Source organism: Mustela erminea, chromosome 7 (assembly GCF_009829155.1).
Source record: "Mustela erminea isolate mMusErm1 chromosome 7, mMusErm1.Pri, whole genome shotgun sequence".
NCBI classification, from domain to species: Eukaryota; Metazoa; Chordata; class Mammalia; order Carnivora; family Mustelidae; genus Mustela; species Mustela erminea.
The window spans coordinates 42861063-42873347 of NC_045620.1; the positions used below are offsets into that span (position 1 = coordinate 42861063).

General features: G+C 46.2%; 1 pseudogene; it reads left to right on the plus strand.

The window, feature by feature from the left end:
- Nucleotides 1–7360: 7360 nt before the first annotated feature.
- On the plus strand, nt 7361–11860 carry LOC116596344 (annotated as a pseudogene).
- Nucleotides 11861–12285: the final 425 nt, after the last annotated feature.

A 12285-nucleotide genomic window follows, 5' to 3' on the forward strand; every position in this document is an offset into this window, starting at 1 on the left:
TCATTCTCAGTATCTGAAAATGCCTTTACTAAGGGAGTTAATATTTCTGAGTATGTGTGAAGCTGAACATCTTTTGTCCCAATGAGATTTCTTAAATGCTACTTACACATATCTGTTCTTTGTATTGAGGCTAGAGGGTTGTTCTTTGTTTTTTGTTTTCTAGAGCCTGGTGTTATTTCTTGTATTTTCACATTTCTTCAACAGTAATGAACACCTTTTATTTCTTTTTCAAATTTTTATTTAAATCCTAGTTAGTGAACATAGAGTGCAGTACTGGTTTCAGGAGTAGAATTCAGTGTTTCATCCCCTGCGTACAACCACCCCCAGTGCCCATCATCACAAGTGCCCTCTTTAATACCCATCACCCGTGTAGCCCATTCCCTTCCCACCTCCCTCCACCAACCCTGTTTGTTCTCTATCGGTAAGAGTCTCTTACAGTTTGCTTCCCTCTCTCCTTTTCTTTTTTTCCTCCTTCCCATATGTTCCTCTGCTTTCTTTCTTAAATTCCACATATGAGTGAGATCATATGGTATTTGTTTTTCTCTGACTGACTTCTTTCACTTAGCCTAATACACTGTGGCTCCATCCACGTCATCCCAAATGGCAAGATTCCATTCTTTTTTCACATCTTCTTTATCCATTCATCTGTCGATAGACATTTGGGCTCTTTCCATATTTTGGCAATTGTGGATAATGCTGCTATAAACATTTGGGTGTCTGTGCCCCCTTTGAATCTGTATTTTTGTATCCTTTGGGTAAATACCTAGTGGTAGAATTGCTAGGTCATAGGTAGTTCTATTTTTAACTTTTTGAGGACCCTCCATTTCTCTGAGAGTGCTGTGGCATTGTATCTTACCTGCTGAACCTGGAAAAGATTGACCCCATGGGCAAACCTTTATTGAAACTAAGAAAAAAAAAGAGAAAAGATGAAAATAATATCAAAGAGGGGACATTAAAATAAAAAGGAGTCTAAGGAAATATTATGAACAATCAGATGCTGTTCCACAAATTAGAAAACCCAGATGACAAGGCCAAATTCTAGAAAAAGACAACCTACAAAGATTTACCTAAGAAGAAGTGCAAAATCTGAACAGTTATAAAATAAGATAAAATCAACAATTTTTTGAAGTCTGGCATGGATGTAAGAGTCTCAGAAGCACAGAGATGAACAGGGTTATTCAGGCCACTTCAGAGCACATGGATGGGATAATAGTAAGGAAGTCAGCTTTGCCCTGGGATAAGTTAAATTCCTTTACTTACTCAACAGTCTGGATTGGAGGAGTGAGCCTACTCCCTATCCGTGCTCCTTGGAGCAAAGCCAGGGGAAGAACCATCCAGCCCAGCCCAGCCCCACAGGCCCAGCATCACCAGGAATGGGAGGAAGTGCCCACACCTACCAACTCTGCTGGTCAGCCATCTATTAACACTGACCACCCAGAAAGCCCCAGCAGTCACCAAAGAAGATCGGCCATATTACATGTAACCCATGTACCTGAGCACAATACCAATGGGAACAGAAGGCAAGCTGAGGACAAAGCAGGAGCTGACACCCCACAACCCCCACCCACTCCCATGGGATGTATGTGACATTCCTCAGGCACTCCTGGCTGCCCTTAAGGAAAAACAAACAGTTGATTTACAGAGATTACAATCCTGCAAGACAGGAATCTCCCCCCATTTACAAAAGGTTTAGCAATTTACAAGAACAAAGCCTTTCTACCAAAGGCCTAGATTCCAGAAGGGAATGTGGATAGATTAAAAGTCCTTATCATCCATGGCCCATTGACAGATACCTGAACCCGGCAAAGTGTAATGTTCCTCTAGGAAGCTCCCAGCTATCTTAATGTTAATGCCCTGCTAGAGGGGGAAAAAAACCCTTAACTTGACAATCGCCAGGCCCCCGTGTATCCTGTGAGTCTTTAACAGATGAAAATCTTTTCAAAAACCTCCCTTTCTCTTACCTCCCCCAACCCCATAGTATATAATCAGCCACGCCTCACAGCCAGGGGCAGCCCCTCTTCCTGCCAGGGGCCCTGTCCCCTGTGCTTTAATAAACCACCTATTTACACCATAGACGTCTCAAGAATTCCTTCTTGGTCGTCTGCTCCAGACCTACCCCACTGAACCTCACCTATATTCCAAAACCCTAACAACACCACATCTGGAAGCCAAGCACACATATATTTGATTGTGTCCAAGTGGTTAAGGAGAATAAAGACCCTTCCAGTTGTTCCCTTGGGGAAAAGCTGGATCATTAGGGGAGTTCTGTGGATGAAATGTTTACACACCATTCACATTCACAGTTTTCAGTAACTAGATTCCTGTATTGTGTGAATAATGAAGCGGGGATAACAAATGGCATAACTTAACATACATTTTTGGCAAAAACTGGTGAGTTTATATCCACAGGAGGGGAGTGCAGCAGTTCAAATTCATATTTCCTTTGTAAACAAGGGATCCCTCCCTGAAACATCAGTAGAAGCCCTCACTCAGAAAGAAAAATGGAAAATTTAAGGCAATTAGTCTATTATTAAGGTAAATCCTAAATATCCCATCTGAAAAGAAAGGGTGGGGGAGGGTAACTGAGGAGGGGAGGGGGGGGTGGGAGAGGAGGCAGAGGAGGAGGAGAAGGGGGGAGGGAGGTGGAGGAAAGTTGGGGGTGGGGGAGGGGGGAGAGGAGGAGGGAGGTGGCGAAGGGCAGGAAGAGGAGGAGAGGTGGGAAAGCGGGAGAGGGAGATCAGGGCAGCAAGAAGGGAGGACACATTTAGGAGAGGGGGCAGTAAAGCTGAGTTTGCAATATTTAGCCAATTCCATGAAGACATCTAGGCCCAATCTGAGACATGCTAGACCAGGTTTGCATCCTAGTAAAAATCTTGCCCCCCCCCCCAAAAGGATGTTTCAAGAAATGTATACAATTCTAGGCTTCTTTTGTCACTGGATGGTCAGATGCATTTAAGTACTTTCCCAGGAGAAACCACAACTCTGTCTTGGGTCACCCCGGGCTGTGGATTCCCACCACATGCAAATTCTAGCTGAGGGAACAAAAGGCCTTCAACTTAGCAGAAGGGAAGAAGCCAGAGGAACTCCCCTCAGAACCACCCGCCTGGCCCTTGCCGTGTTCTCTTGAGCCCCCTCCTCCTTTCCTGGGACAAACACCCAGCAGTGTGCGGAAGCTGGTTCCTCCCTGGAAAGGCCAAAGACTGTGTGTTTCTTTGTAAAACTAAAGCCTGAAAACATAGCTGCCCTTTTGTCCATGGCTTGGGGATCAAAAAGAAGGGGAGGGATGAGTGGAGAAAGGACACTTTTTGCCTGTGTCTTTTATGTAAAGGAAACTTTCTAATGTAATTTACCTTCAAGGCCCTAGGCCAGGACGCCTGGAGCTGGGGCTCTGGCTCCAGTGGGGCCCACCAGCCACAGGAGAAGGCACGTGCAGACTGGAGGATCCAGACTCCCAGTGTCCTCGTTGTGTGGAACTCAGAATGCAGTGACCTCTAAATATTTCATCACATAGGACAGAAGCTTCTAGAACACTGTGAACACAGCTGACTCATGGGTCACCTAGAAACCAGCCATAGTAAACACCATTTTACGTTAACATACTCTAGGTTATGGATAGCTTGAAGGGTCTCAGTTTGCAGAAGTCCTTAATGTTTTCGACTGAAAACCCTCATGTCATTTTTGGCATGAACAGTTTTGAACAGCTGAACAGTTGAATAGTTTTTGGAGGATAAGTTACCAGAATATTGATATCACTTGATCCGGGCAGCTTTTTATTCCTATTATGGTAGCATACTGTTAAAATTCCTGTTCTCCATTAATGATTTATTGTGTGACACCCTTAAGTCTTCAAGAAAAAAAAAGTTTTAAATTTATTTATTTGAGAGAGAGAAAGAGTGCAAGCAGGAGGATTGGTGGGCAAGGGAGAGGGAGAAGCAGACTCCCCACGGAGCAGGGAGCCTGAAACGGATCTCCATCCCAGGACCTCAAGATCATGACTTGAGCCAAAGGCGGGTGCTCAACTGACTGAGCCACGCAGGAGCCTCAGAAAACTATTTCAAAAAAACACAGCACATTGTGTTTGCCATCACCATAATTAAAACCGTGCTGACCACAAGAAACCAGGAATACAAATAGTCATTCCCCGACACACAAAGATCTGAGGCTTAGCACCAATATTTTTGGAACATCTGACAATTTAACACTCTGTTAGTGTTTTCCTTTCTTCGTTTCTAGTAAATCTGACCCATAAAGGTCTCCCTCTTCCAGCCACCCAAACCCGTTTAGATGATACTTGGCGGCGGTCTGTTAGGCAGCGGGTACACTGACCCAGACTCAGACGTCCCCTCCAGCACTTGGATAAGCCAGTGGCTCCAAGTTCTCCTAGGGGCACCAGGGAATACTATGAGTTCTAAGAAAGCCGAGGAATGGAGACCTTCATTTCTTGTGTATCTGCTTTCTTCTCTTCTCCATAGCTTGTCCCTGGCTCTGCTAGATCAGAGTTGGGCATACCCACATCCGGCACATGCTTTCAGGTTCTTCTCGGTCTGGCCCGAGTGTGAGCTGTGGGTGGCAGAGCCTGGAGCACAGGGAAGCCCATCCTCCTGAGGAGCGGAGGGCAAAAGGGAAGCATTCTTTTTTTTTTTTTTTAAAGATTTTATTTATTTATTTGAGAGAGAGACAGTGAGAGAGAGCATGAGCGAGGAGAAGGTCAGAGAGAGAAGCAGACTCCCCGTGGAGCTGGGAGCCTGATGCGGGACTCAATCCCGGGACTCCAGGATCATGACCTGAGCCGAAGGCAGTCGTCCAACCAACTGAGCCACCCAGGCGTCCCCAAAAGGGAAGCATTCTAAGCAATCACCATTGGGGGCACCTTTGTGCAGACCCCTCCAGCAGCTCTGACAGAGTGTGGAGGGACACAAAGCGGGGGATGGGAACCCAGAGGAGGGCAGTTTCATCAGACTATAAGAGATGACCTTGACTAAGCCGGTGGTTGCAGGAAGAGGAGGAAAGCGAACCAGGAGCACTTTAGAAGACCCAGTCTGCAAGGCTTGGTGACTGGATGTGAACGGCGGGTAGGGGGAGCTGGGGCCAAGTGCCAGGCATCACACTTGGGCCCCTCGGGGGCTCCCAGCTGAGACAGGGAATAAGCAACAGGGCAAGGTCTTGGGACCTGGGTTTACCCTGCTTCTGAACCCCATCCTTGAGCTAAGGGATAGAAATTCACAAGAGGGAGCGCCTGGCAGGCTCAGTTGGAAGAGGAAGCAGCTTTTGTTTGTTGTTTTTTGTTTTGGTTTGGTTTTGGTTTTGGTTTTTTATAAACATATAATGTATTTTATCTCCGGGGGTACAGGTCTGTGAATCGCCAGGTTTACACACTTCACAGCACTCACCATAGCACAAACCCTCCCCAGTGTCCATCACCCCACCCCCCTTCTCCCAACCCCCCTCCCCCCAGCAACCCTCTGTTTTGTGAGATTAAGAGTCACTTAAGGTTTGTCTCCCTCCCAATCCCATCTTGTTTCATTAATTCTTCTCCTACCCCCTTAACCCCCATGTTGCATCTCCACTTCCTCATATCAGGGAGATCATATGATAGTTGTCTTTCTCTGATTGACTTATTTCGCTAAGCATGATACGCTCTAGTTCCATCGATGTTGTCGCAAATGGCAAGATTTCATTTCTTTTGATGGCTGCATAGTATTCCACTGTGTATATATACCACATCTTCTTGATCCCTTCATCTGTTGATGGACATCTAGGTTCTTTCCATAGTTTGGCTATTGTGGACATTGCTGAGGAAGCAGCTTTTGATCTCATGTGTTGTGAGTTGTGGTTCCACCTTGGGTGTAGAGATTACTTAAAAATAAAATCTTTTTAAAAAGAGGGGGTATTGCATGGGTGGCCAGTCTGCAGAGCCCTAGACTCTTGATCTCAGTGTTGTGAGTTTAAGCCCAGCCTTGGGGATGGAGTCTACTTAAAAATAAAAATGAAAAAAAGAAGAAAGGGAAGGAAGGGAGGGGAGAGGGAAAGGGGGAGGAGGAAGAGGGAAGGGAAGAAAGGGAAGAGGCCAAATAGGAGTTTTAGGCAAGGCTTTACTGGGGGCTTATGCTCCAGGACCCCGGCAGGAGAGGTCATGGAGAGTTTCTTAGACTTAAGATGGGAAGGGCGCCTGAGTGACTCAGTCTGCCTTTGGCTCAGGTCATGATCCCAGAGTCCTGGGATCCAGCCCTCCATGGGACTCCCTGCTCAGCAGGAAGCCTGCTTCTCCCTCTCCCTCTGCCCCTGCTTGTATCCCTTCTCTCCTTGTTTCTGTCAAATAAATAAGTCCAGAAAGAAAGAAAAGAAAACAAAGAAACTGAGATGGGAAAAGGGTGAGGTTAAGCTTGTAGAGGTTTAAGCTTGTAGAGCTTCCTGGCTCTTTCCTACTTTGACATTATGCTTTCCATACATTGCCTGTCTCATTAGCATGTTAAATCTCCACCCCTGGACATGGCTTTTAGCATTTAAAAGAGGGAAAGGTATGGGGTGCCTAGGTGCCTCAGTGGGTTAAAGCCTCTCCCTTCAGCTCTGGTCATGATCCCAGGGTCCTGGGATCCAGCCTCACAGCCTCCCATCCAGTTCTATGCGCAGCAGGAAGCCTACTTCCCCATCTCTCTCTGCCTGCCTCTCTGCCTACTTGTGATCTCTGTCAAATAAATAAATAAAATCTTTTTAAAAAGTAAAAAAATAAAAGAGGAAAAGGTAACTTGTGGGTACTTCCAGTGCTCACTGCACAGACTCTGACCCCAGCATGGGGTGGGGGGGGTCCGCCGTGGCGCAGACTGGTTTGGTCCGCATCTCACTATTTTTGCAGGGGCTCACTCTCTCTTTGAAGCTGATGTCCTCTTTTCTGCATTCCCGTAAAATATATTGCTCAAGAAACACAGATTCATGAATTTTCTTTTAGGGACTTTTTACTTTACAGTATAGTTGCATCACTTTAAGGTTTGAGGAGGGGCCCCGAGTCCTGTTCCTATTCTATCTCAACCCCAGGGACACAGCAGAGCAAGGGCAGCCTCGCTGTAAGGTGATTTCTCTCCAGAATTTACCAAAGGCTCCACGTAGTTCAGTTTAATTTTTTTAATTGCAAAAAAACCCTGAAAATGTAGCTTTACGGGTTTCCCCATAATAACTGCATCCCCTTGATTTAGGTACAGTACACGCACTTGACCCAAGGGGGTGAAATCAGGTAGCAGGTCTGGCATTGTGCTTGCCAGCAGCCTTCTTGGGAGGTGCGGGGTGGGGAGCTCAGCTTCCTCCCTGGCCGAGAGTCATACCCTTGCTTGCACAAGGCGGCTGGCTACCACCTGGGGAGGGTAAGATGATAGAAGACACTAACCATACAGTTGCGTGGTACCGCTTACACGCCATTCTGTCGGGCGTGGAGAAACATGGGAACGGGAAGTTGGACGTGCCACTTGCCAACCAGGTCATCCAAAAGGCACGAACGTGAAAGCCATTGTGCAGAATGCACTCCGCAGCTAAACGGGAAATCGCGCCTCCTTACTGCAGAACTTTAAAAGTGATCTGTAAGAAGTTTGGGAAGGGACTCGAGTAACAGATTCCAGCTCATCTTCAGAGAGCCTCAGAGAGAGGCTTTCCATCTTATGGTCTTGCCTTTTTTGGGTGCCCCCTTGGCCAGGTGTTATTAGAGAAGACATGGGGATTTGAGGAAAGAGAGACATGATCAAAGCCACGGATGGTACCAGAAGTCTGAAAGGACAAAAAGGTGCCTGAGCCTGGCTGCGAGTTTACTTTGGATATCCTTCTCCAGGAGTGCCTCCAGATGCACCGGACAGGGGACGGACATGGACTGGCACGTGTGTGCCTTAAATTCTCCACGTGCGCTACACCTGCTGTGTCTCCACGTGTCACTGCACAGCCAACCGACTGGGAGTCACGCTTCACTCCACTCTTTCTCTCCCCAAAGGGCAGGCACATACGAATCGTTCACTGAATACCATTTGATTGGAGAAGTTCGATTTTCCTGTAAAGCCGGACTCTGATTTTAAGGAATTTAAGAAAATAGCAGGAGAAGCAGGTGAAATAAGAGATGCTTCCCAAGGTATTTCTTGGTCTATGGAGTAAAAACAGGATATCATTTTTATAAGGAGATAAATTTCCATATATTATTGAACAAAAATATTTATGTAAAATAGTCTATGTGTAGAGAGATGTTTAGAAAACTATCTCTGGGGATGCCTGGGTGGCTCAGACTTTAGGTAAAGCATGGGACTCCTGATTTCAGCTCAAGTCATGATCCCAGGGTTCTGGGATTGAGCCCCATGTCAGGCTCCCTGCTTAGTGGGGAGTCCGCTTGAGATTCTCTCCCTGTCCCTCTGCCCTTTCCTCTCCCCCCACACCCCAGAGGCAGGCAGAGAGAGATGGGGAAGTAGGCTCTCTTAAAGAAATAAATAAATCTTTAAGAAATAAAAGAAAACGGTATTATGCTAAGCTAGATAAGTCCATCAGAGAAAAATAATTATCATACGATCTCACTGATAAGAGGAATTTGAGAAGACAGAGGATCATAGGGGAAGGGAAGGAAAAATGAAGCAAGATGAAACCAGAGAGGGAGACAAACCATAAGAGACTCTTAATCTCAGGAAACAAACTGAGGGTTGCTGGAGGGGAGGGCCAAGGGAGGGATGGGGTGGCTGGGGGATGGACACTGGGGAGGGTGTGTGCTATGGTGAGTGCTGTGAATTGTGTAAGACTGATGAATCACAGATCTGTTCCCCTGAAACAAATAATTATATGTTAATAAATGTGTTATTATATGTTAATTAAAAAGAAATAAAAAACTATCTCTGCATGGTGGTATTTCATTTCATTTCATTCTTTATTTGAATTTTCTGCATTTAGTTTTTTTTTTTAACAACAAACACATAATGCTCCTCACAATTATTTCTATAAGAGAAATAGCAAATTACTCAGGCTGTCAACATTTCATGAGGCTTAAATATCAACCGTAACTATAAATGTGGCAAAAAGCAAAACATACAACATTACCTGTCTTAGAGCAATACATAAACCCACCAATCCAGATATTATTTGGAATTTAAAATATTTATTTTGAAATTTTTAAGTTGTAAGAGTCACATTCAAGTATTTTATAGTCTACTGACATACATACTTTCATTTTTATCTACAAACTTACAGCAGATTAAAAAAATAAGAACTGTGATTTTCAAACTCCACGGGCCAGACACCCAGCCACAAAACTTTGCCCATACCGAAAAGCCATGCAATGTATTACATCAACAACTATTTTTGAGGACCTACCACACGCCAGAAACTGGAATTAGGCACCAGATGCAGCGCCCACGTACATTCAGTGTCCCAGGGAGTTTGGGCATATGGCCAGGCCAGTTCGCAACGGACTGGTCACTTCTGCTGAAGGGAGAAGCAGAGGCTGTTGTGGCAGGTGGTGGAAGAAGAGGAGGGGCGGCCATAGGTGCGCAGGCCCAGAGCCGAGAGAGCATGCGCAGGGAACTTTCTTAGTCCCAGGTATGGGAGTGAGGAGCAGCAAGGCGAAAGGCCGGGGTGATGGCTGCAGCCACTAATCCAAGAGTCGCCTGCCAACGTGGGGAGGGCATTTGGATTCTCATGAGAACAATTGTGGGCTATCCGGAGAAAGGCAGGACATAAGGCAGGACAGGAGGAAGAAGGCTACAAGGGGCCCAGAGCCGGTGGATGGGGGCCTGAGCAAGGTGCCGGGTTGCGATCCCAGAGCCTGGCATCCTAGCATGTGCAGTGTGGGGGTCCTGGCCACAGGTGCAGCTGGAGGTCAAGAACAACGAGCAGGCGAGGCCTCCAGGGGCGCGGGGGGCGGGTGTGATAGAGAGCCAAGCCGAAGTGTCCGAAAGCCTGCCAGGCCCAAGTCAGAGTCTCCAGGGAAGAGAACAAGATGCAGGGAGTGAAATGAGAAATTCACTGACTTGCCACTAACTCCTTCCAAGAGGGAAGAAAGTGCATAGTGATGGTTCATGTGTAGAGGAGGGAGCTGTAGAACACAGTAACTCCCGAATGGCACAACCTGAAAGTTACAGGACTTCCAGTCTGAGAAATAACCCAAGCAGCAGAAGGGGCTCCCAGCCGCATCCAGGGCAGGCAGAGATTTCTGTCTCTGTCTGTGTAACTCCTGTTTGAAGGAGAAGAAGGAATGTAGTCCTGGGGCATCCAAGGGAAAACAAACAATAAATTAAAGCAGTGTGTTCGTCAGGGTTCTCCAGAGAAACAGAGCCAATAGTACAGGGTGGGAGGCAGAGAGCTTTATGGTAAGAAATAGGCTCATGCTCTTATGAAGGCTGAGAATCCTCATGACATCCATCTGCAAGCTGGAGGTCCAGGAAAGCCAGTGACATAGTTCCAGTTTGAGTCCGAAGTCCTGAGAACCAGGAGCACCAACAGTGGAAGTCCCAGTCCAAGGGTAGGAGAAGACTAATGTCCCAGCTCAATAGTCACGTGGGCAGTGAATTCTCCCTTCCTCCATCTTTTTGTTCTATCCAGCCCTCAACAGATTGGGTGATACCCACCACATCGGGGAGGACCATCTGCTTCACTCAGTGCACCAACTCAAATGCTCGTCTCATCCAGACACACTCAGAGATAATGTTTCACCGAATATCCGGGCACTCCATGACCCAGTCAGGTTAACCTATGAAATTAACCATTCTAGGTAGCTTCTCCAAAGACAGGCATGGTGGCTGGGAACGGGAGCCGGGAGGGCTAAAGTGAGGAAAATAGAAAATCCTGTGTGAAGCTACATTTCTCTGTGCACATTGGTAGAGTCTGGGCCGATCTCAGATTCTGCCTAACTCACTCCACTCCCACAGGTGCAGTATGAGAGTGGGTGCCCTGGACACACAGGGACAGTTAGGAGATGCAGAGGGACATAGACGGAAGGAGAGCCTGGGGTTGCTTGTCTTGGTGAGAAGTGGATTGTCGTGGGCAGGCAGTCTGAGATGGGAGAGCATCTAAGAGCTAACGGGCATCTGTGATTTTTTTTTCTGATTACTATCTAAAGGTAACACTGATTGTGGAAAGAGAATAGAGGAATCGGGTGAATTAAATTAAATGTCTTTAATGTGAGGAGCCAGATCCAGATATATGTGTTGCTTATTTTAAAAAGGCTAGTAAGTGTTAGAGAGCGGGACGTCCGGCTTGCAAGCGGGCACCTTCGTTTCGAGCGCGACGGAAGAGCGATTTAAAAAGGGTGATGTTGGGACGCCTGGGTGGCTCAGTTGGTTAAGCAGCTGCCTTCAGCTCAGGTCATGATCCCAGCGTCCTGGGATCGAGTCCCACATCGGGATCCTTGCTCTGCAGGGAGCCAGCTTCACCCTCTGACTCTGCCTTCCACTCTGTCTGCCTGTGCTCACTCTCGCTCTCTCTCTCTCTGACAAATAAATAAAATCTTAAAAAATAAATAAATAAATAAATAAATAAATAAAAATAAAAAGGGTGATGTTGAGACGGGCAAGAAGATTTTTGTTCAGAAGTGTGCCCAGTGCCACGCCGTGGAAAAGGGAGGCAAGCACAAGACTGGGCCAAATCTCCATGGTTTATCTGGCCGAAAGACAGGCCAGGCCAGGCCCCTGGATTTTCTTACACAGATGCCAACAAGAATAAAGAATAAAGACATCACCTGGGGAGAGGAGACACTGATGGAGTATTTGGAGAATCCCAAGAAGTACATCCTGGGACACAAATTATCTTCACTGGCATTAGGAAGACAGGGGAAAGAACAGACTTGATAGCTTATCTCAAAAAATCTACTAAGGAGTAATAGTTGGCCATCGCCTTACTTATTGCAAAACAAAAATGACTCACGACTTTTTTTAGGTGTTCAGATGATCTCATGCACCAGAATTCAGATCATGAATGGCCGAGAGACAATTTCTTTTGGACAGTCCTGATTTAAATAAGATGGGCTTGTGGTTAAATGAATATGATCAGCTTTTGAACCTTGATAGTAATTCTGGTTCAGCAAACGCTGTCAGTTTTCCCCTTCTAAAAATATGGTCGGAATTGATTAGTAATGTTCAGCTTTTCACAGAGGTGGTAAATGCCATCTCTAAACTTATAGGAGACTGGTTTTATATTTAGATTTATATAACTGGTTATATTCATATATTTAAATACTGAGGAAATCCCTTCACTGTCTCAGAACCAAGACTCAGCTGTGTTTCAGGTTGTGTTCATTAGCCTGATAAAGGCAAGGGTTGAAGATAAGCTGGCAGTGTC